Source organism: Delphinus delphis, chromosome 6 (genome assembly GCF_949987515.2).
Source record: "Delphinus delphis chromosome 6, mDelDel1.2, whole genome shotgun sequence".
NCBI classification, from domain to species: Eukaryota; Metazoa; Chordata; class Mammalia; order Artiodactyla; family Delphinidae; genus Delphinus; species Delphinus delphis.
Genome location: NC_082688.1, coordinates 39,117,808 through 39,141,442, shown reverse-complemented (window position 1 = coordinate 39,141,442; position 23,635 = coordinate 39,117,808). Strand labels below are relative to the sequence as shown.

Sequence of the window (23,635 nt, the reverse complement as noted above, 5' to 3'; positions counted from 1 at the left end):
TTGTTTTTTTCCCATTTTACTTCCATCAGCTTCCAGCTCAGAAAATTAGTATTTCCCCCAAAACTGACATTTACCTATGTTATGTTTCTATCCTGCTGTGGTGGGAAATGGGAACGATTATCACACGCTACATAATAATGCAAGGACCAAGTGCTGACAGTTTTCGGCTTTTCTGCTTCTCCTTCTCCTTCCTGAGATAACAAAATTTAGACAAATGACCAAAGCTGCAGAAAGGAGGAGGTGCAGGGACACATGGCGAAGAGGAAGGAACACTGAGCTAAGGAGTCGGTAGAAATGGGTCCTAATCCCAGTTGTCGCCGAAATTACTCATCTGACCTTGGCTGAGCCACTCAAACCCCTCAGGGCCTTGGGTTTTTTCTTTTTATATAAATTTATTTATTTATTTATTTTTGGCTGCACTGGGTCTTCATTGCTGCGCACGGGCTTTCTCTAGTTGAGGCGAGCGGGGGGCTACTCTTCCTTGCGGTGCGCAGTTTTCTCATTGCAGTGGCTTCACTTGTTGCGGAGCACAGGCTCTAGGTACGTGGGCTTCAGTAGTTGTGGTGCACAGGCTCAGTAGTTGTGGCTCGCGGGCCCTAGAGCACAGGCTCAGTAGTTGTGGCACACGAGCTTAGTTGCTCTGCGGCATGTGGGATCTTCCCGGACCAGGGCTCGAACCCGTGTCCCCTGCATTGGCAGGCGGATTCTTAACCACTGTGCCACCAGGGAAGTCCCAGGCCTTGGGGTTTTTAATGTGAAATATTAGGAGCTGGACGTAGGCCCCTGACTGCTCTATATCTCTATGGTTCTGCTTGCTCCGAAAATATCAATTGGATTTTACATCATTTGGTTTCATTTCCGGACATTTACAATTCTCTGAGTAATGGGTAACATTTACAGCCCAATTACTTTCCCAAGCTCATCAAAATTTAATTTGCTCTGTGCAGTGACACACTGAACGGAGTTTGACTAGGAAGTCAGCAAAGCCACACCAGTGATTTACACAAGGCTCCCAGACTACAAAATTTACCACCAGGAATGTCTAATGAAAGTTTTTCTCATGTAAACATATAGCTTTCACATCTACTGGAGTTGCAGCAGGTGAGCTTCCCAAGACAGAATGTACTAGACAATGCACTCTTTTCACACAATGAGCTCAGGAAATTCTGCTGTGAAATGAAGGGTCTTGGAGTTACTCTAAGGCTTCATAAATGAGAACTCTATCTCTTTCAGGACTTCAAGATGCTATTTGCATGTTAAAAACACCTGACCCCGGGAGGCTGCATTTCTTCTATGGCAGCTTTAAAAATACTATGACCCACATTTACATTTAAAGACTGATACCTGTGGGTTTTTACTCTCAATCTACTGTAAGGTTTTGGTGAGGAAGGCATTTTGACACAAAATTAATGTGATCTTAGGAGGCAGAAAATATTATTAGAATTTAGAAGTCACCGATGCAACCATCATTAAACTGCTGGATCAAAAGCATTTTCTTCTTCCTGTCACTATTTTTAAAACCATACATCTATACTGTCCAATGTGATAGCCACAAGTCACATGGGATTTTTGAGCGCTTGAAATGAAGCTAGTCCAAGCTGACATGTGCCGGAAGTGTAAAATACACAACAGATTGCAAAGATTTAGCATGAAGAAAGAAGGTAAACTGTCTCATTAATCACTTTATATAGATTACTTGTTGAAATAAGAGTTTGGATATCTTGAGTTAAATAAAATAGATTATTAAAATTAATTTCACCTGCATCTTTCTAGTTTTTTTAAGGCTTCTAAAAAAGTTTAAACTAAACAGGCTGCTCACATATTCCAACTGGACAGCTCGGCTCTAAATGTCTCATAGTTTTATATTATGCTTCATACACCTAGTGCAAAGTTCACTTAGTCTGCAAATCATTACTAAGGGTTTACAAAGTGCCATGCTCTTTGCTTGATAGGAGAAACTGGAAAATGAAATGATCGTTTTTGTTTTTAAGGATCTAACATTTTAGAAGAGGTGTAAAGAAAATTAAAATCTACATGATACTCACTACTTCCCAAGCAGGGCCCTGACTTTATCTAGCTTAGGAGACATATAAAGGATGAACATTCAGTCTCCTTTGTACCTATGCAACCCTTATGATTGAATCCCAGGCCTAGTTTTTATGTCCTGGGGTGGATACAGATTTGGTGGAACCTGAAGCTTATGGAAGCCAGCTTTAGTAAAAACTAGGATGCAAAATGATAATGACAAAATTAGAGTAAATATTATAATTGAAATGTGAAATACTTAAGTCAAACAAAGCTGGGAATGAGTAATCCTCTGAGTGGTTGAGAGGTGACTCCAGAAGATCACTGACTTAGGTCATGTGGAATGAGTAGGAACTTGGTTAGGAGGGTGGGACAGCTTTCCCTGCCGGGAAAAAGCATGGGTAAAGGTACAGAGGCACTTTGTAAAAGGAGCTAATAATGAAAAGAAGTGAGGCTGCACAGAAGGTGGCCAAGGGACACATTGTGTGAGGGCTTGCATTCGGGCAAGGGCATGAAAATTTCATCCTTGAGTACAGTAATTGGGAACTGTTGAAAGATTTGGAATTACATGATCAGAATTATGATTTCGAAAGACCCCTGAAAGCAGTGGAGCGATCAGGCCAGGCACACTTCTGATTCAGCATGTGTACCCACCTCTCCATGCAAGGTAGCATTTCTGATTCGAGTAGTCACATCAGAGTGTCCCAGCGTGTATCATATCTCCATAGTCAACCCGCAATCCCATGTGCCTAGATTACAGAATGCCCTTTCCCCTAAAATGTCCAAGGAGTTCTCTTGGTTGACTGGTGTTCATTTAGTCGGTCTTATCTCTCACCTCCTGGCTAACTCCAAACCTCAGGCACTGCCCTCCACCACCCAAGAGAAGCTGCTGCTTCTGAATGGGCACCACATTCCCATCTAGAGACCTGGTGTGGCAGTTCATGCTGGGACACCCAAGAGATTTACACAGCAAAGAGACGTATCTGCAGAAACAGGGTTGTCCCAGAGGCCTGCAAAATGAAGGAATGACAACACTCCACCTGGGGCTACCTCAGCCAGTGGTGCTCCAGACTTAACGTGGCCCAGCACCTCAGGACACAACTCTTCAGACTCCCTCATGTGGCCAGTCTCCAAATCCCAACCTGCCACCTGAGGGATGTGCTCAGAGAAGTCCTGGACCCCCTGCCTCAGACACAAAAGCATCATTTTCTGTTGATGACCTAGTGTGGGATGGAAGCCATCTTATCAGTCTCTCTTCTTTATACACTGAGTAGCCTCGGTCAGGGTTCCCTCAGTTTACGCCTAACTGCCAAACCATAACTTTGAACTCAGTTATGTACCCTGTGAACCCATGTACTATTTAAGCGAACTGGCTTACCCATTTCCATGCAAACATCTAGCTCCACCTACCAATAGGTTCCATGGCAAAAGTAAATAAATTGACCTTCTAACTTGCCAAATACACAGCTACAGTGGGAGTCACAGAAAGGACCTGGAACTCAATGAATGCCCACTCAAATTGCTTACTTTGTCTTATTCCTAAAGTGAATCTCCACTGTAGGATGGTAAATACCCCTGATTCCTCCAGGCCCTGGACGGGGGTCTGATTACACTCTGGCACTCAGCCTGGCACCCTGATGGTACTGCCTACCTTCTACTTTATGATCAAGAAAGTGAAGCTCCTTTCAACACAGGAATATTCAGGAGCAGGTGTAGTGAGGGGTCACTGAACAGAGCTAAATCCCAATGTTCAGAGCAATGTATTTACCCCTATTGAGGCCAAAACACCTATGAACATCTTCAAGAAGGTTGAGAGCCAGGCTTGGTAACTGTGGCCCAAGTGTTCACCTAAATGCAAGCCTTAAAATGTCTTATAGGGTGTTATGGACTGAACTGTATCCCCTAAAATTCATATGTTGAAGCCTAATCCCCAGTGCAACTATATTTCCAGGTAGGACCTTTAAAGAAGTAATTAAGGTTAAATGAGGTCATAAATGTGGGGTCCTAATCCAACAGAACTGGTGTCCTTATACAAAGCGGAAGAGACACCAGGGATGGGCACGCACCAAGAAAAGGTCGTGCAAAGACACAGCGAGAAGGTAGCCATCTGCAAGCTACGGAGAGAGGCCTCAGGAGAAACCAAACCTACCAACACCTTGATCTCAGGAATACCAGCCTCCAGAACTGTGAGAAAATTAATTTCTGTTGTTTAAGCCTCCGGGTCTGTGGTATTTTGTTATTGCATCTCCTAGCAAACTAGTATTCAGGATATTTGAACAGAAGAAATATAACAAGTTAACTCAGCCTGTTTTCCAGACTAAAGAAAGAAACTCAGTTTCCTTCTTCTCCAAAGGAAATGTGATTTGATAAGAAGGTGATGTGATCAGGAGGTGGTGGAGGAACTTTTGAATGCTTTCTACCTGCCAGGAGCTACTCTAAATGTCATGTATATATTGAACCATTTGACCCTCATGAGACTAGAGGTAATGTCATTACCCCCACGTTTAGCTGAGGAAAGAGAGGCTCAGGTGACTAACACCAGTGTGAGATGCAGGACCATGAAATCACTGATCTGTGAGATCCAGAAAGGAGATATAAGATGGAAAGCCAAAAGAGAACAAGAATTCATATCTGAGGCCTTGCTTCTTCTTGACCTTTGGCTCTTCATGTAGGGAGCTCTGTCACTCTAGTGATGTAACCACCTTTCATTATTTGTATTATGTGAGTATACCCATGATGCAATGGGGTTAAAAATGGGCCCCCTAGAAAGCACCATACCCCCCAAAAAAAGAAAGAGATTTCCTGAACACAGTCAATGTAACCCATCTTTCAACCTTAGACACTCAAATAACACCATTTCGTCTGACTTTCTATGTCCTCTGACTCCTAGATCTTGCTTATTCTTTGTGTGTTGATTTAGATTTGATGGTGAATTCTTTCACACCAAAAGACATGCAAAAGTCATAGGTCAACATTTCAGTGTTCATTTTATGTGGTTCTGAATTGTTTTTTCACACCATGCTATTTCCAAAATAAATGCTGCATGACTCTGTTACATTATTTTTCTAATCCATTATCAGTCAGTTCCAATATCAGTCAGTCAGTCTAGTGCTTGATCAAGAGAAAGTTTATCTTTTTTGCACACATAAACCCAAAGTTTAGATGCTAAATTTTTATAACTCAATATTCTAAAAGAGATACCTTCGAGGATCAAACTTTCAAGTAAATTCACAGCCTCTAGCTCTCTGAAAGCAAAAGCAACACACATATGTCAGCCACACAAGGATTAGAAATTTGTGCTGTCACATGCAGTTGAACTGTAGAGTTTAGGTCCATGTTATACCCGTGAAATGAATTTGTTTCCTTTTAGGTTTACCATGGAAGTTTTTCTTTGTTTCCAGTGAACATCCTATTCTTTTTAACTTATCCACAAGTACTGCTTCAGGAAATCCCCACCCCACCCCCGCAAATCAGAGAAAGTGAGGCTGAAAATAACAATCTCGATACTGGATAAATGTGAACACACACAGAACAAGCAAAATAACAACAATAAAACACAGATGAGCCAGAAGAATTGTGTAGATTGAAGGGGTGTGTCCAGAGACGGTCATCACTAGGTAGAGGCCTAGAGGCCTCAGAAGAGAGCATCTTAATCCAGAAATGGGGCTTCAGTTCTAAAGGCTCAGAAATTGGATTTTGTGACTATCCTAGGCAGAGATCAGTTTCTCAAAAACAAAAGAACATCATACAAATTCATAAGAGGCTAATGTAACAGCCGGAATGCTGCTCAGTAGATTCTTCCCTGTCGTGAAATCTACACGGGAAGCCAAATTCTGAGGAAGAGATTGAACAATTCACATGTGCTCTGGCAATCAGAATACGGCTTTTGCATCTTAAAGGCCCTGAAGCTGTTTTCTTAGGTAGGGTCGAATTCACATGGACAAAGTTTTCTCCAATTTCATGTAGTTTTCTCAACAGCAGCTTGAGGAACATTAATATAGCCAAATGATTTTTTCCATCTCTATGTTGGTTAGGGCTCAGAGGTGAGGACACACTATCAAAAAGCACCTTCTAGCCCCGAGCATTCAGAGAGCAGGATGCCATCTAACAGTACTCTCTTTAACAGAGGAAACTTTTCATTTAGACTTTAATAAATTATTGCCTATTTATAATTTGGTTTACCATAATGTGATTCTTTTTTAAAAAATCACTTTAGGCAGTGCGCTCAGCTGTCCTGCATATCTGTCTTTTGCTTCAACAGTGTTTGGAATGAACAGACCCAGGGACCTTCCTTGCTCCAGCCTCTACCACCCTCCAACCTTTTTTCCAGTCACAACCTTTGGAATCAGCCACTCAGCTATCCTCGGCCTCCAGGACCAGCCAACACCATTTTTTGCGCTTAGCTCCTTACTACCAATCAACCATGAGCTCCCAGATTCGTCAGAATTATTCCACCGAGGAGGAGGCCGCCGTCCAAGATGCGGGGCGGGCACCTACCTCTCTCTGGGCTCCTATTTCGACCCCGACGATGCGGCTCTGCACGGCGTGGGACACTTTCTTCAGGAATTGGCCGAGGAAAAGCGCGAGGGCACCCAGCGTCTCTTGAAAATGCAAAACCGGTGCTGGAGCCACGCCCTTTTCCAAGATGTGCGGAAGCCTTCTCAAGATAAGTGGGGTGAAACCCAGGACGCTGTGGAAGCCGCCATTCTTAGGGAGAAGAACCTGAACCAGGCACTATCGGATCTGCGCGCCCTGGGTTCCGCCTGCGCAGACTCCCACCCCTACGACTTCCGGGAGAGCTGCTTCCTGGAGGAGCAGGTGAAACTCATCAAGCAGATGGGCGACCACCTGACCAACCGCCGCAGGCTGGCTGCTCCGCAGGCTGGGCTGGGCGATTATCTCTTTGAAAGGCTCACCCTCGAGCATGAACAGGAGTCTCCGAAGTCCAGCGGCCTCTGAGGAGCTCCTCTGGCGTCAGAGCTTTTCCTGAAGCCCCACTCTGCAGCCACTGGGCAGCTTTTTAACCGCCCTTGACCCCTCTCCCAAGCCTTGGGACAAATGGAAATAAAGCTTTTTGCAGCAAAAAAAAAAAAAAAAATCACAAGTTCTGTCTCTTCTAGAGAACATACTAATCACCAACCATCCCCCCAACAACAAAAAAAAATTACGCACATACCAAACAGTAGTATAGAATGCCTTTTAAAACTCCACTAATGTTCTTAAGAGAATTAAAGATTTAGCCCACTGTGGACAAGCCCTATTTTATATTTTTTTCATTTTACACATCACAGTGTGTCAAAAACTAAAAGTGAAAAAACACTATTGAAGAATGCAACACTGTGTATCCTGCTTTGTACACTGATTTCTCCCCCAGTTTCAAAAGATCAAGATATATCAAGCATTAGAACAAGATCCTCATAGGTGAGAATATTATTGAAGATATAGCATTACAGAGCAGAGAGAATAAAGAGGTAGAACCAGAGGTGCCTGCCCTCAAATTCAGGGTCCCTTTTACAAGCTGTTCCATTGTCACATCTTTAAAACAGGATTGATGATATCAAAAGTGTAAGGTCATTTTTAGAGTTAAAAAAGTTAATGTAATGTGCTTGGCATAGGCAGATACTCAGTAAACAGTAGGTATCACAGCTGTCATTTTAGAGGTACTTCATTTTTTGAGCATTTCCTTTCCCTTCTCCAAAACAACCCTATATCCCTTCACTTAAATGAAGTTTAACAAAATATCTTCCTAACCCACAGCATCTACAGATAGCTTAGGGGAGTGTCTATATTCTCAACTTTTCCAGAAGGACACTGGTGTCTTTTGCATGGAAACAGGGTGGGTTTTAATGAGAGAACTGGAGAGAAACCAGACTTCACCTTGACCAGGACATGGAGGTAAAGACTAAAAAGTGCACTTTTTTTTTTTTTTTGGCCGTACGCGGGCCTCTCACTGTTGCGGCCTCTCCCGTTGCGGAGCACAGGCTCCGGACGCGCAGACTCAGCGGCCATGGCTCACGGGCCCAGCCGCTCCGTGGCATGTGGGATCTTCGCGGACCGGGGCACGAACCCGTGTCCCCTGCATCGGCAGGCGGACTCTCAACCACTGCGCCACCAGGGAAGCCCTAAAAAGTGCATTCTTTAAGTGGAATTATCACAAAGTTCAGAGGTTGGTTTAGCTCCACTTCCTAATTCTATTTGTATTTGTTCTGTGGTGGCTTTCAAACTTTTAATATGTGTTTTCAGCAAATGCTCTTTTTAATCAAAATCTCAGAGGTAACATATAGCTTGGTGACTGTAGTTGATAATGCTGCATTGTACATTTGAAAGTTGCTAAGAGACTAGATCTTAAAAGTTCTCATCACAAGAAAACAATTATTTGTAACTTTCTGTGGTGATGGACTAACTAGACTTAATGTGGTGATCATTTCACAATATATACATGTATCAAATCATTGTGTGGTACACCTAAAACTAATATAATGTTATATGTAAATTGTATCTCCATAAAAAAGTCTTGATGCCACCAAAAAGAAGAGGACCTTAGTATGGCTTTAACTCAAACAGCCTCTCCCCTCACTGTATTACTGAAGGCTTGAAGGGCATGGGCAGGGGAAAGGGGAAGGAGAGGAAACAGCCAACACTAATTTGCATGTAACAACATACTTTCCTTTTTTATTTGCCTCCTACTTTTTCCTTTTTGCTTCTTACTGAAGTAAATATACCAGTAGGCCTTTCAGCAGAAAGAATAATCAATGAATAATAAACTCTATAAACAATAAACGGAACAATAAACTTTCAGTCTTTGTATATCTACATTTTACACTCCTTCCTGACCAATATTTTAGCTGGGAATGGAATCCCAGCTTGCTTCCCCACAGGACTTTGCAAAAATTATTTAATTGATATCTGGCATCTACTTTTTGCTGTGAGAAGCCTGTCATCAGTAAAATTTTCTACCTAGAAAAGAATAAGACCCTCACTTCTTTTTTCTGGTAGTTTTTAGATTTTCTAGGTATGGATTTGTTTTTCAAATCTTGCTTGCAACTTAGTGTTGCTTGCTATATTTGAGGAATCATGTCTTTCTTCAATTCTGAAAAAAAAAATTGTGGCCATAATCTCTTAGAATATTAACCCTGCCCCATTCTCTCTAATCTCTCTTAGAACTCTTATTAGATAAATGTTGGAGCTTTTAATTCTTTTCTCCATGCCTCTTAATTTCTCTTCTTTTTTCCCATCTCTTTATCTCTCTGAACTGCATTCTGGGTGATTCTGTTAGAGTTTGACAATTCAGAAAAGTCTTTTCTTGGGAGATCTAATTACTGATTAACCTATTGAGTTTTACTTTATGCTGAATATAAGCATTATACAAAAAAACTATAGTTTTAACCTAATTCCCTGACTATACCAAAGAGATGAAAATGCATATTCTTATGCAAATGTTCTTTTTGTGGTAGATGTTTCTGGAGATGTTCCTGATTCATATTCTGTATAAATAGAATCTTGCCATTTCAATCCTATCATGGTGACATATTGGACACTTGTGATAAAATGAAGCCAGGAAACATTTCTAATCTACACTGAGACGTATATTTTTCCAGTTAATTATCTATCCCATTTTAAAGCATGCTTATTTTTAAAGTGTCAACATGTACTAATCCATACTGCAATTGTTTGGAAAACTTCATGAACAAGTATATTTCAGCAAGAAAAGACATTTGATGCCAGCCAAATTCTCTTTTTTTCTGTCACTATAAATGGCTTTCCTATTTTCCACCGTTTTTCAAAATCGAAGTCATATCTAAGCTGACAACTTCTTTGGCAAGTCTCAGCTAGATGTAATTTGAAACAGTCAAGGAAGCAAAGCCTAAACAATAAGGTTTTTAATGGGAACGATGACAGATCCTTAACTACTGTCATACTGTGTCTGACACCAGAAGACTTGAGAGGAAATTTGTTAAATAAATACTTGCAGTTAAAGGAATACACCTGCATTTAGAGTATGTGTTCTGTGTCATAAAAATATGTAAGATCTGAGAATTCAGTGATGTTAAACACTTAACAAAAACATACCTGAAAAATACCCCTAAGGAATTTTTCTCTTTCACCTTCAGAATATTCTTTATCTATAGTCTGCATCCAAAGGTCATTAAAAGGTCACAAGGGATAAAAAAAAAAAAATCAAAGCGCTCCTCCTTTTAGCCTCAGCTTAGTTCTATACAAAACAAGGTTGTTTACTTACTAAGTGAGAAGAAAATTCTAATGTGACCTTTTAACCGCTATTGCTTACACATAAATATACACACATGGTTTGCTTTTACTAGAATGAGACTTTTTTACTATTAACACTATTGGTATTCATGTATTATGTATTCAGTATACATGAATATTATGTTTTAGAAACACTACAGATTGGGGGCTTCCCTAAGAAAACTAAACTAAATCACCAGGAAAGCTGAAATGAGGCTATACTTGACAGTTGGTTTAATTTATAACAATTTTCGCTACTTAAATTGCCTAAGCTTAGTTTCAGATAAAAATTACTATCTTTGTTTAGGCTTTTTATGTCTCAACAGGTAAAATACCAATTCTGATGTGTAGAACTCCTTAATTTAAATGAAAATTACTAGGCAACATGAAGAAAAATTAAGTCTGTGTTTTAGGATACAGCTAAACCCTCCAAACCCAATGAATGTTTGCACAGCTATCATAGAGAAGAGGAAGCTAGCAGGTGATTCTGGGAAACTGTGGCTTGATTATACCTCTCTTCTCCCCCACTACCAACATCAATCTATCTCCCTTTCCTGCGATGAATAGCTGCTCAGCCCTACAAGCTAGCAGGACCAGATAAACTCTTGGGTTCTGTGCAAGTCCTAGAGGAGACAAACCTGCAAGATTGTCTCTGTCTTACATTGGTTAAGCACTTGAGACTAGAACTGAGGGTGAGTGTCATAAAGTGGTAGATTCCAGGGAGACCACAGAAATGCAGAGACCTGTGTATTCCCAGGCAAGGTCAAGATCAACCCTAGAAAAGGGCCTGACACCCTGATACCGAAAAGGCCAAGAAGGAGCACATGATGGACCCAGTCCTTCCTTTCTTTGATCCTGGCAAAACACAAGGAAACCAAGAAATTAAAAATAGAATTACTGGGCAGAAGCAATAAGAACTACAACCCTGCAGCCTGTGGAACAAAAACCACATTCACAGAAAGACAGACAAGATGAAAAGGCAGAGAGCTATATACGAGAAGAAGGGAGAAGATAAAACCCCAGAAAAACAACTAAATGAACTGGAGACAGGCAACATTCCAGAAAAAGAATTCAGAATAATGATAGTGAAGATGATCCAGGACCTCGGAAAAAGAATGGAGGCAAAGATCGAGAAGATGCAAAAAATGTTTAACAAAGACCTAGAAGAATTAAAGAACAAACAAACAGAGATGAGCAATACAATAACTGAAATGAAAAATACACCAGAAGGAATCAATAGCAGAATAACTGAGGCAGAATAATGGATAAGTGACATGGTGGAATTCACTGCTGCTGAACAGAATAAAGAAAAAAGAATGAAAATAAATGAAGACACCCTAAGATACCTCTGGGACAACATTAAACGCAACAACATTTGCATAATAGGGGTCCCAGAAGGAGAAGAGAGAAAGGACCAGAGAAAATATTTGAACAGATTATAGTCGAAAACCTCCCTAACGTGGGAAAGGAAATAGCCACCCATGTCCAGGAAGCACAGCGAGTCCCATACTGGATAAACCCAAGGAGAAACACATCAAGACACATAATAATCAAATTGGCAAAAATTAAAGACAAAGAAAAATTATTGAAAGCAGCAAGGGAAAAATGACAAATAACATACAAGGGAACTCCCATAAGGTTCAAAGCTGATTACTCAGCAGAAACTCTACAAGCCAGAAGGGAGTAGCATGAAATACTTAAAGTGATGAAAGGAAAGAACCTACAACCAAGATTACTCAACCCAGCAAGGATCTCACTCAGATTCGATGGAGAAATCAAAAGATTTACAGGCAAGCAAAAGCTAAGAGAATTCAGCACCACCAAACCAGCTCTACAACAAATGCTAAAGGAATTTCTCTAAGTAGGAAACAAAAGAGAAGGAAAGGACCTACAAAAAGAAACCCAAAACAATTAAAAAAATGGTCATAGGAACATACATATCAATAATTACCTTAAACGTGAATGGATTAAATGCTCCAACCAAAAGACACAGACTGGCTGAATGGATACAAAAAAAAAGACCCATATATATGTGGTCTACAAGAGACCCACTTCATACCTAGGGATACATACAGACTGAAAGTGAGGCGATGGAAAAAGATATCCATTGCAAATGGAAATCAAAAGAAAGCTGGAGTAGCAATACTGATATCAGATAAAACAGACTTTAACATAAAGAATGTTACAAGAGACAAGGAAGGAGACTACATAATGATCAACGGATTAACCCAAAAAGAAGACATAACAATTATAAATATACATGCACCCAACATAGGAGCACCTCAATACACAAGGCAACTGCTAACAGCTATAAAAGAGGAAATCGACAGTAACACAATAATAGTGGGGGACTTTTAACACCTCGCTTACACCAATGGACAGATCATCCAAAATGAAAAGAATAAGGAAACAGAAGCTTTAAATGACACAATAGACCAGATAGATTTAATCGATATTTATCGGACATTCCATCCAAAAACAGCAGATTACACTTTCTTCTCAAGTGCGCACGGAACATTCTCCAGGATAGATCACATCTTGGGTCACAAATCAAGCATCTTTTCTGACCACAACGCTATGAGTTAGAAATGAATTACAGGGAAAAAAACGTAAAAAACACAAACACATGGAGGCTAAACAATACGTTACTAAATAACTAAGACATCACTGAAGAAATCAAACAGGAAATCAAAAAATACCTGAAGATAAATGACAATGAGAACACAACAATCCAAAACCTATGGGATGCAGCGAAAGCAGTTCTAAGGAGAAAGTTTATAGATACACAAGCCTACCTCAAGAAACATGAAAAATCTCAAATAAACAATCTAACCTTACACCTAAAGGAACTAGAGAAAGAAGAAAACCAAACAAAACCCAAAGTTAGCAAAAGGAAAGAAATCATAAAGAACACAGCAGGAACAAACGAAATAGAAACAAAGAAAACAATAGCAAAGATCAATAAAACTAAAAGCTGGTTCTTTGAGAAGATAAACAAAATTGCTAAACCATTAGCCAGTCTTATCAAGAAAAAGAGGAAGAGGACTCAAATCAATAAAATTAGAAATGAAAAAGGAGAAGTTACAACAGACACCGCACAAATACAAAGCATCCTAAGAGACTACTCCAAGCAACTGTATGCCAATGAAATGGACAACTTGGAAGAAATGGACAAATTCTTAGAAAGGTATAACCTTCCAAGACTGAACCAGGAAGAAATAGAAAATATGAACAGACCAATCACAAGTAATGAAATTGAAACTGTGACTTAAAATCTTCGAACAAACAAAAGTCCAGGACCGGATGGCTTCACAGGTGAATTCTATCAAACAATTAGAGAAGAGCTAACACCCATCCTTCTCAAACTTTTCCAAAAAATTACAGAGGAAGGAACACTCCCAAACTCATTCTATGAGGCCACCATCACCCTGATACCAAAACCAGACAAAGATACTACAAAAAAAGAAAATTACAGACAAATATCACTGATGAATATAGATGAAAAAATCCTCAACAAAATACTAGCAAAACCGAATCAAACAACACATTAAAAGGATCATACACCATGATCAAGTGAGATTTACCCCAGGGATGCAAGGATTCTTCAATATATGCAAATCAATCAATGTGATACACCTTATTAACAAAACCATATGATCATCTCAACAGATGCAGAAAAAGCTTTTGACAAAATTCAACACCCATTTATGAGAAAAACTCTCCAGAAAGTGGGCATAGAAGGAACCTACCTCAACATAATAAAGGCCATATATGACAAACCCACAGCAAACATCATTCTCAATGGTGAAAAACTGAAAGCATTTCCTCTAAGATCAGGAACAAGACAAGGATGTCTACTCTCACCACTATTATTCAACATAGCTTTGGAAGTACTAGCCACGGCAATCAGAGAAGAAAAATAAATAAAAAGAATACAAATTGGAAAACAAGAAGTAAAACTGTCACTATTTGCAGATGACATGATATTATACCACAGAGAATCCTAAAGATGCCACCAGAAAACTATGAGAGCTAATCAATGAATTTGGTAAAGTTGCAGGATACAAAATTAATGCACAGAAATCTCTTGCATTCCTATATACTAATGATGAAAAATCTGAAAGAGAAATTTAGGAAACACTCCCATTTATCGTTGCAACAAAAAGAATAAAATACCTAGGAATAAACCTACCTAGGGAGACAAAAGACCTGTATGCAGAAAACTATAAGACACTGATGAAAGAAATTAAAGATGATACCAACAGATGGAGAGATATACCATGTTCTTGGATTAGAAGAATCAATATTGTGAAAATGACTATACTACCCAAAGCAATCTACAGATTCAATGCAATCCCTATCAAATTACCAATTGCATTTTTTACAGAACTAGAACAAAAAATCTTTAAATTTGTATGGAGACACAAAAGACCCCAAATAGCCAAAGCAGTCCTGAGGTAAAAAGACGGAGCTGGAGGAATCAGACTCGCTGACTTCAGACTATACTACAAAGCTACAGTAATCATGACAATATGGTACTGGCACAAAAACAGAAATATAGATCAATGGAACAAGATAGAAAGCCCAGAGATAAACCCACACTCCTATGGTCAACTAATCTATGACAAAGGAGGCAAGGATATACAATGGAGAAAAGACATTCTCTTCAATAAGTGGTGCTGGGATAACTGGACAGCTACATGTAAAAGAATGAAATTAGAACACTCCCTAACACCATGCACAAAAATAAACTCAAAATGGATTCAAGACCTAAATGTAAGACCAGACACCATAAAACTCTTAGAGGAACACACAGGCAGAACAATCTATGACATAAATCACAGCACAATCTTTTTTGATCCACCTCCTAGAGTAATGGAAATAAAAAACAAAATAAACAAATGGGACCTAATGAATCTTCCTTTTCTTGCACAGAAAAGGAAACCATAAACAGGACAAAAAGACAAACCTTAGAATGGGAGAAAATATTTGCAAATGAATCAACGGACAAAGGATTAATCTCCAAAATATATAAACAGCTCATGCCGCTCAATATTAAAGAAACAAAAAACCCAATCCAAAAATGGGCAGGAGACGAAAATCGACATTTCTCCAAAAAGGACATACAGATGGCCAAGAAGCACATGAAAAGCTGCTCAACATCATTAATTATTAGAGAAATGCAAAACAAATATATAATATATATTATATATATATAATAATATATATAATCCGTTGGGATTTTTTTATATTTATATAATATATATAATTTATATATATATAATATATTATTTTTATATTTATTTTTATATATATAATTATATAATAAAATCCCAACGGAACACACACAAAAAAAGATTTGTGCAGTGTATGGAGAAGGTGCTCTGACTGATGGAACATGTCAAAAGTGGTCTGTGAAGTTTCGTGCTGGAAATTTCTCGCTGGACGATGCTCCACGGTCAGGTAGATCGGTTGAAGTTGATAGCGACCGAATTGAGACATTCATTGCGAACAATCCATGTTATACCACGTGGGAGATAGCTGACATACTCAAAATATCCAAATCAAGCACTGAAAATCATTTGCACCAGCTTGGTTACGTTCATCACTTTGATGTTTGGGTTCCACATACGTTAAGTGGAAAAAACCTTCTTGATCGTATTTCAGCATGCGATTCTCTACTTAAACATAATGAAAACATTCCGTTTGTAAAACAAATTGTGACTGGTGATGAAAAGTGGATACTGTGCAATAATGTGGAACAGAAGAGATTGTGAGGCAAGCGAAATGAACCACCACCAACCACACCAAAGGCCAGTCTTCAGCCAAAGAAGGTGATGTTGTGTATATGGTGGGATTGGAAAGGAGTCCTCTATTATGAGCTCCTTCCAGAAAACGAAACGATTAATTCCAACAAGTACTGCTCCCAGTTAGACCAACTGACAGTAGCATTCGACAGAAAGCGTCCAGAATTAGTCAACAGAAAACGCATAATCTTCCCTCGGGATAACGCAAGATCACATGTTTCTCTGACAAGGGGCAAAAACTGTTACACCTTCCCTGGGAAGTTCTGACCATATTCACCAGACGTTGCACCTTCGGATTTCTATTTATTTAGGTCTTTACAAAATTCTCTTAATGGAAAAAATTTCCATTCCCTGGAAGGCTGTAAAAGGCACCTGGAACAGTTCTTTGCTCAAAAACATTAAAAGTTTTGGGAAGATGGAATTATGAAGTTGCCTGAAAAATGGCAGAAGGTAGTGGAACAAAAGGGTGAATATGTTGTTCAATAAAGTTCTTGGTGAAAATGAAAAATGCGTCTTTTATTTTTACTTAAAAAACTGAAGACACTTTTTGGCCAACCCAATATTAAAGAAACTGAATTAGTAGTTTAAACCTTCTGGAAAAAGAAGTCCCTACTAACAGATGGTTTCACTGGTGAATTCTGTCAAACATTCAAAGAGAATAATAGCACCAATTCTGCATAACCTCTTCCAGAAACACTTCCCATCTATGTTATGAGATGAGCATTACCCTGATTCCAAAGCCAGACAAAAAAGTACAAAAAAGAAACTACAGATCAACAGATCAATATCTATCCTGAACTTAGATACAAAAATGCTCAGCAAAGTGTGAGCAAATTCAGTGTGTCAATATACATTAAAAATGTTACAATGACCAAGTGAGATTTATCCCAGAAATGCTATTTATCCCAAAAATACTAGTTCAATATTTGAACATCAATCAATGTATTCCATTATATTTATAGCCTGAAGAAAAAAAACACATGATCATATCAGTTGATACAGAAAATACTATTTGACGAAATCTAACATCCATTCATATTCATGATTTAAAAAAAAAAAAACTCTCAGCACACTACGAATAAAAGGAAAATTCCTAAAAGTGACAGTGAACATTTACCAAAAAAAAATCATAGCTAACATCATATTTAATTATGAAAGGCTGAATGATTTCCCATAGACTGGGAACAAGGCAAGGATATCCATTCTCACCACTCCTGTTTAACATCATACTAGAGACCTAGCCAATGCAATAAAACACCAAAAAGAATAAAAGGCATACACATTGAAAAGAAAAAAATAAAATGTCCTTAGTCCCAGGTCTCACAGTTGTCTATATGGAAAATCCCAAGGAATCTACAACTAAAACTCTGAGAACTAACAACTGAGCTTAGCAAGACTGCAGGATACAAGGTCAACAAATACACCAGACAAAACAAAATGAAACTAGCAAACAAAAAATTAATGTTCTATACTATATATTAGCAATGGACCATTGGAAACAAATTTTTTAAATACCATTTATAATAGCTATAAAAATGAAATATATAAATATAAAAAATATATGCATGGATTTTGTATGATGAAACTGAAAAAATCCTGGTAAAAGAAATGAAAGAAGACCTAAATACATGTAAATACATACTACATTCATGGATTGGAAGGCTCAATATAGTAAAGATTTCAATTCTCCCCAAACTGATCTACAGATTCAACACAATTCCAAAAAAATCTCAGCCAGTAGATATAGGTAACTGATTCCAAGTTTTATATAGAAAGGCAAAGGAACTAGAAGAGTCAAATATTTTTGCAAATTAACAAAGTTAGAAGAATCACACGCTCAATTTAAGAAATGCTGTAAAACTACATTAATCAAAACACTGTATACTCACAAAGGGATAGACACATGGATCAATGGACTAGAATACAGAGTGTACCAACAGACCCGGACAAGCATGGCCAACTGATTTCTGACCAACATGCAAAGCTAACAGAATTAAGAAAAGATAGTCTTTTCATCAAATGATATTGGAACAACTGGACATCTATATGCAATAGAGTCCTGAACCTGATATAAAATTTAATTATACTTCATACAAAATATACTCAAAATGGGTCATAGATCCATTAGATCACGGATCTCAATGTAAGACAAAACTATAAGATTTTTGGAATAAAACAGAAAAATCTTCATGATCTGGAGTTAAGAAAAGCATTCACGAATATGACACCAAAAGCACAGTCCACAAAATGAAAAGCTGACAAATCAGATTTCATCAAAATTAAAACTTTTGGAGGGGGAGCTTCAAGATGGCAGAAGAGTAACACATGGAGATCACCTTCCTCCTCACAAATACATCAGAAATACATCTGCATGTGAACAACTCCTACAGAACACCTACTGAACGCTGGCAGAAGACCTCAGACCTCCCAAAAGGCAAGAAACTCCCCACGTACCTGGATAGGGCAAAAGAAAAAAGAAAAAACAGAGACAAAAGAATAGGGATGGAACCTGCACCAGTGGGAGGGAGCTGTGAAGCAGGAAAAGTTTCCACACACTAGGAAGCCCCTTCACGGGCAGAGCCTGCAGGTGGCGGAGGGGGGAAGCTTCAGAGCCACGGAGGAGAGCACAGCAACAGAGGTGTGGACGGCAAAGCAGAGAGATTCCCGCACAGAGGATCACTGCCGACCAGCACTCACCAACCCAAGAGACTTGTCTGCTCACCCGCAGGGGCGGGCGGGGGCTGGAAGCTGAGGCTCGGGTTTCGGAGGTCAGATCCCAGGGACAAGACTGGGGTTGGCTGCGTGAACACAGCCTGAAGGGGCTAGTGCACCACAGACAGCCGGGAGGGAGTGCGGGAAAAAGTCTAGAGCTGCTGAAGAGGCAAGAGACTTTTCTTGCCTCTTTGTTTCCTGGTGCATGAGGAGAGGGGATTAAGAGAGCCACTTAAAGGAGACCCAGAGATGGGACTGAGCCGCGGCTATCAGCGCGGACCGCAGGGACGGGCATGAGACGCTAAGGCTGCAGCTGCAGCCACCAAGAAGCCTGTGTGTGAGCACAGGTCACTATCCACACCTCCCCTCCCCGGAGCCTGTGCAGCCCGCCACTGCCAGTGTCCCGTGATCCAGGGACAACTTCCCCGGGAGAACGCATGGCGTGCCTCAGGCTGCTGCAATGTCATGCCGGCCTCTGCCACCACAGGCTCGCCCCGGATCCGTACCCCTCCCTCCCCCGGCCTGAGGGAGCCACAGCCCCCGAATCAGCTGCTCCTTTAACCCCATCCTGTCTGAGCAAAGAACAGACGCCCATAGGCGACCTACAGGCAGGACCAAATCCAAAGCTGAAACCCAGAAGCTGTGCAAACAAAGAAGAGAAAGGGAAATCTCTCCCAGCAGCCTCAGGAGGAGCGGATTAAATCTCCAAAATCAACTTGATGTACCCTGAATCTGTGGAATACCTGAATAGGCAATGAATCATGCCAAATTAAGGAGGTGGACTTTGGGAGCAAGGATATATTTTTTTTCCTTTTTCTCTTTTTGTGAGTGTGTATGTGTATGCTTCTGTGTGTGATTTTGTCTGTATAGCTTTGCTTTTACCATTTGTCCTAGGGTTCTGTCTGTCTGTTTCTTTTTCTTTTGCAGCTTTTTTTCGCACAGTTTTTAGTGCTTGTTATAATTGGTGGATTTGTTTTTGGGTTTGGTTGCTCTTTTCTTTCTTTCTCTATTTTTTTAATACTTAAAAACATCTTTTAATAGTTATTTTTTATTTTAATAACTATTTTATTTTATTTTATCTTCTTTCTTTTCTCCCTTTTACTCTGACCATGTGGATGACAGGCTCTAGGTGCTCCAGCCAGGTGTCAGGGCTGTGCCTCTGAGGTGGGAGAGCGAAGTTCAGGACATTGGTCCACAGGAGACCTCCCAGCTCCACGTAATATCAAACGGCAAAAATCTCCCAGAGATTTCCATCTCAACGCCAAGACCCATCTCCACCCAACGACCAGCAAGCTCCAGTACTGGACACCCTATGCCAAACAACTAGGAAAACAGGAACACAACCCCACCATTAGCAGAGAGGGTGCCTAAAATCATAATAAGTCCACAGACACCCCAAAACACACCACCAGACGTGGACCTGCCCACCAGAAAGACAAGATCCATCTTCATCCACCAGAACACAAGCACTAGTCCATTCCACTAGGAAACCTACAAAACCCACTGAACGAACCTTAGCCACTGGGGGCAGATACCAAAAACAACGGGAACTACAAACCTGCAGCCTAAAAAAAGGAGACCACAAACACAGTAAGTTAAGCAAAATGAGAAGACAGAGAAACACAAAGCAGATGAAGGAGCAAGGTAAAAACCCACCAGGCCTCAAAAATGAAGATGAAACAGGCAGTCTGCCTGAAAAAGAATTCAGAATAATGATACTAAAGATGATCCAAAATCTTAGAAACGGAATGGAGAAAATACAAAAAAAGTTTAACACAGACCTAGGAACTAAGAAGGACATATTTAAAGTGATGAAGGGGATAAACCTACAACCGAGATTACTCTACCCAGCAAGGATCTCATTCAGATTTGATGGAGAAATTAAAACCTTTACAGATAAGCAAAAGCTGAGAGTGTTCAGCACCACCAAACCAGCTTTACAACAAAACCTAAAGGACCTTCTCTAGACAAGAAACACAAGAGAAGGAAAAGACCTATAATAACGAACCCAAAACAATTTAGAAAATGGGAATAGGAACATACATATCGATAATTACCTTAAATGTAAATGGACTAAATGCTCCCACCAAAAGACACAGATTGGCTGAATGGATACAAAATAAGACCCTTATATATGCTGTCTACAAGAGACCCACTTCAGACCTAGAGACACATACAGACTGAAAGTAAGGGGATGGAAAAAGATATTCCATGCAAATGGAAGTCAAAAGAAAGCTGGGGGCTTCCCTCGTGGCGCAGTGGTTGGGAGTCTGCCTGCCAATGCAGGGGACACAGGTTCTTGTCCCAGTCCGCAAAGATCCCACATGCCGCAGAGCGGCTGGGCTCGTGAGCCATGGCCGCTGAGCCTGTGCTCCGCAGCGGGAGAGGCCACAACAGTGAGACGCCCGTGTATCACAAAAAAAAAAAAAGAAAGAAAGCTGGAGTAGCAATTCTCATATCAGACAAAATAGACTTTAAAACAAAGACTATTACAAGAGAAAAAGAAAGACACTAAATAATGAACAAGATATGAATCCAAGAAGATATAACAATTGTAAATATTTATGCACCCAACATAGGAGCACCTCAATACATAAGGCAAATGCTAACAGCTATAAAAGGGGAAATCGACAGTAACACAGTCATAGTAGGGGACTTTAACACCCCACTTTTACCAATGGACAGATCATCCAAAATGAAAATAAATAAGGAAACACAAGCTTTAAATGATATATTAACAAGATGGATTTACTTGATATTTATCAGACATTCCATCCAAAAACAGCAGAATACATTTTCTTCTCAAGTGCTCATGGAACATTCTCCAGGACACATTGGATCTTCGGTCACAAATCAAGCCTTGGTAAATTTAAGAAAACTGAAATCGTATCAAGTATCTTTTCCGACCACAATGCTATGAGACTAGATATCAATTACAGGAAAAAATCTGTAGAAGATACAACCACATGGAGGCGAAATAATACACTATGTTATAACCAAGAGATCACTGAAGAAATGAAGCAGTAAATCAAAACATACCTAGAAACAAATGACAATGAAAACACGATGACCCAAAACCTATGGGATGCAGCAAAAGCAGTTCTAAGAGGGAAGTTTATAGCAATACAATCCTACCTTAAAAAACAAGAAACATCTCAAATAAACAACCTAAGCTTGCACCAAAAACAATTAGAAAAAGAAGAACCAAAAAAACCCCAAAGTTAGCAGAAGGAAAGAAATGATAAAAATCAGATAAGAAATAAATGAAAAGAAATGAAGGAGGGCTTCCCTGGTGGCGCACTGGTTGAGAGTCTGCCTGCCGATGCAGGGGACACGGGTTCGTGCCCCGGTCCGGGAAGATCCCACATGCCGCGGAGCGGCTAGGCCCGTGAGCCATGGCCGCTGACCCTGCATGTCTGGAGCCTGTGCTCCACAACAGGGGAAGCCACAACAGTGAGAGGCCCGTGTACTGCAAAAAAAAAAAAAAAAAAGAAATGCAGGAAATGATAACAAAGATCAATAAAACTAAAAACTGGTCCTTTGAGAAGATAAACAAAATTGATAAACCATTAGCCACACTCATCAAGAAAAAAAGGGAGAAGACTCAAATCAATAGAACTACAAATGAAAAAGGAGAGGTAACAACTGACACTGCAGAAATACAAAAGATCATGAGAGATTACTACAAGCAACTCTATGCCAATAAAATGGACAACCTGGAAGAAATGGACAAATTCTTAGAAATGCACAACCTGCCAAGACTGAATCAGGAAGAAACAGAAAATATGAACAGACCAATCACAAGCACTGAAATGTAAGCTGTGATTAAAAATCTTCCAACAAACAAAAGTCCAGGACCAGATGGTTTCACAGGTGAATTCTATCAAACATTTAGAGAACAGCTAACACCCATCCTTCTCAAACTCTTCCAAAATATAGCAGAGGGAGGAACACTCCCCAACTCATTCTACGAGGCCACCATCACCCTGATACCAAAACCAGACAAGGATGTCACAAAGAAAGAAAACTACAGGCCAATATCACTGATGAACATAGATGCAAAAATCCTCAGCAAAATACTAGCAAACAGAATTCAACAGCACATTAAAAGGATCATACACCATGATCAAGTGGGGTTTATTCCAGGAATGCAAGGCTTCTTCAATACACACAAATCAATCAATATGATAAACCATATTAAAAAATTGAAGGAGAAAAACCATATGATCATCTCAATAGATGCAGAGAAAGCTTTTGACAAAATTCAACACCCATTTATGATCAAAACACTGCAGAAAGTAGGCATAGAGGGAACTTTCCTCAACATAATAAAGGCCATATATGATAAACCCACAGCCAACATCATCCTCAATGGTGAAAAACTGAAAGCATTTCCACTAAGATCAGGAACAACACAAGGTTGCCCACTCTCACCACTCTTATTCAACATAGTTTGGAAGTTTTAGCCACAGTAATCAGAGAAGAAAAGGAAATAAAAGGAATCCAAATCAGAAAAGAAGTAAAGCTGTCACTGTTTGCAGATGACCTGATACTACACATAGAGAATCCTAAAGATGCTACCAGAAAACTACTAGAGCTAATCAATGAATTTGGTAAAGTAGCAGGATACAAATTAATGCACAGAAATCTCTGGCATTCCTATACACTAATGATGAAAAATCTGAAAATGAAATCAAGAAAACACTCTCATTTACCACTGCAACAAAAAGAATAAAATATCTAGGAATAAACCTACCTAAGGAGACAAAAAACCTATATGCAGAAAACTATAAGACACTGATGAAAGAAATTAAAGATGATACAAATAGATGGAGAGATATACC

General features: G+C 39.6%; 1 pseudogene; it reads left to right on the top strand.

Moving 5' to 3' along the window:
• Positions 1-6,448: 6,448 nt before the first annotated feature.
• On the top strand, positions 6,449-6,984 carry LOC132427653 (ferritin light chain pseudogene; annotated as a pseudogene).
• The last annotated feature ends 16,651 nt before the right edge of the window (positions 6,985-23,635 follow it).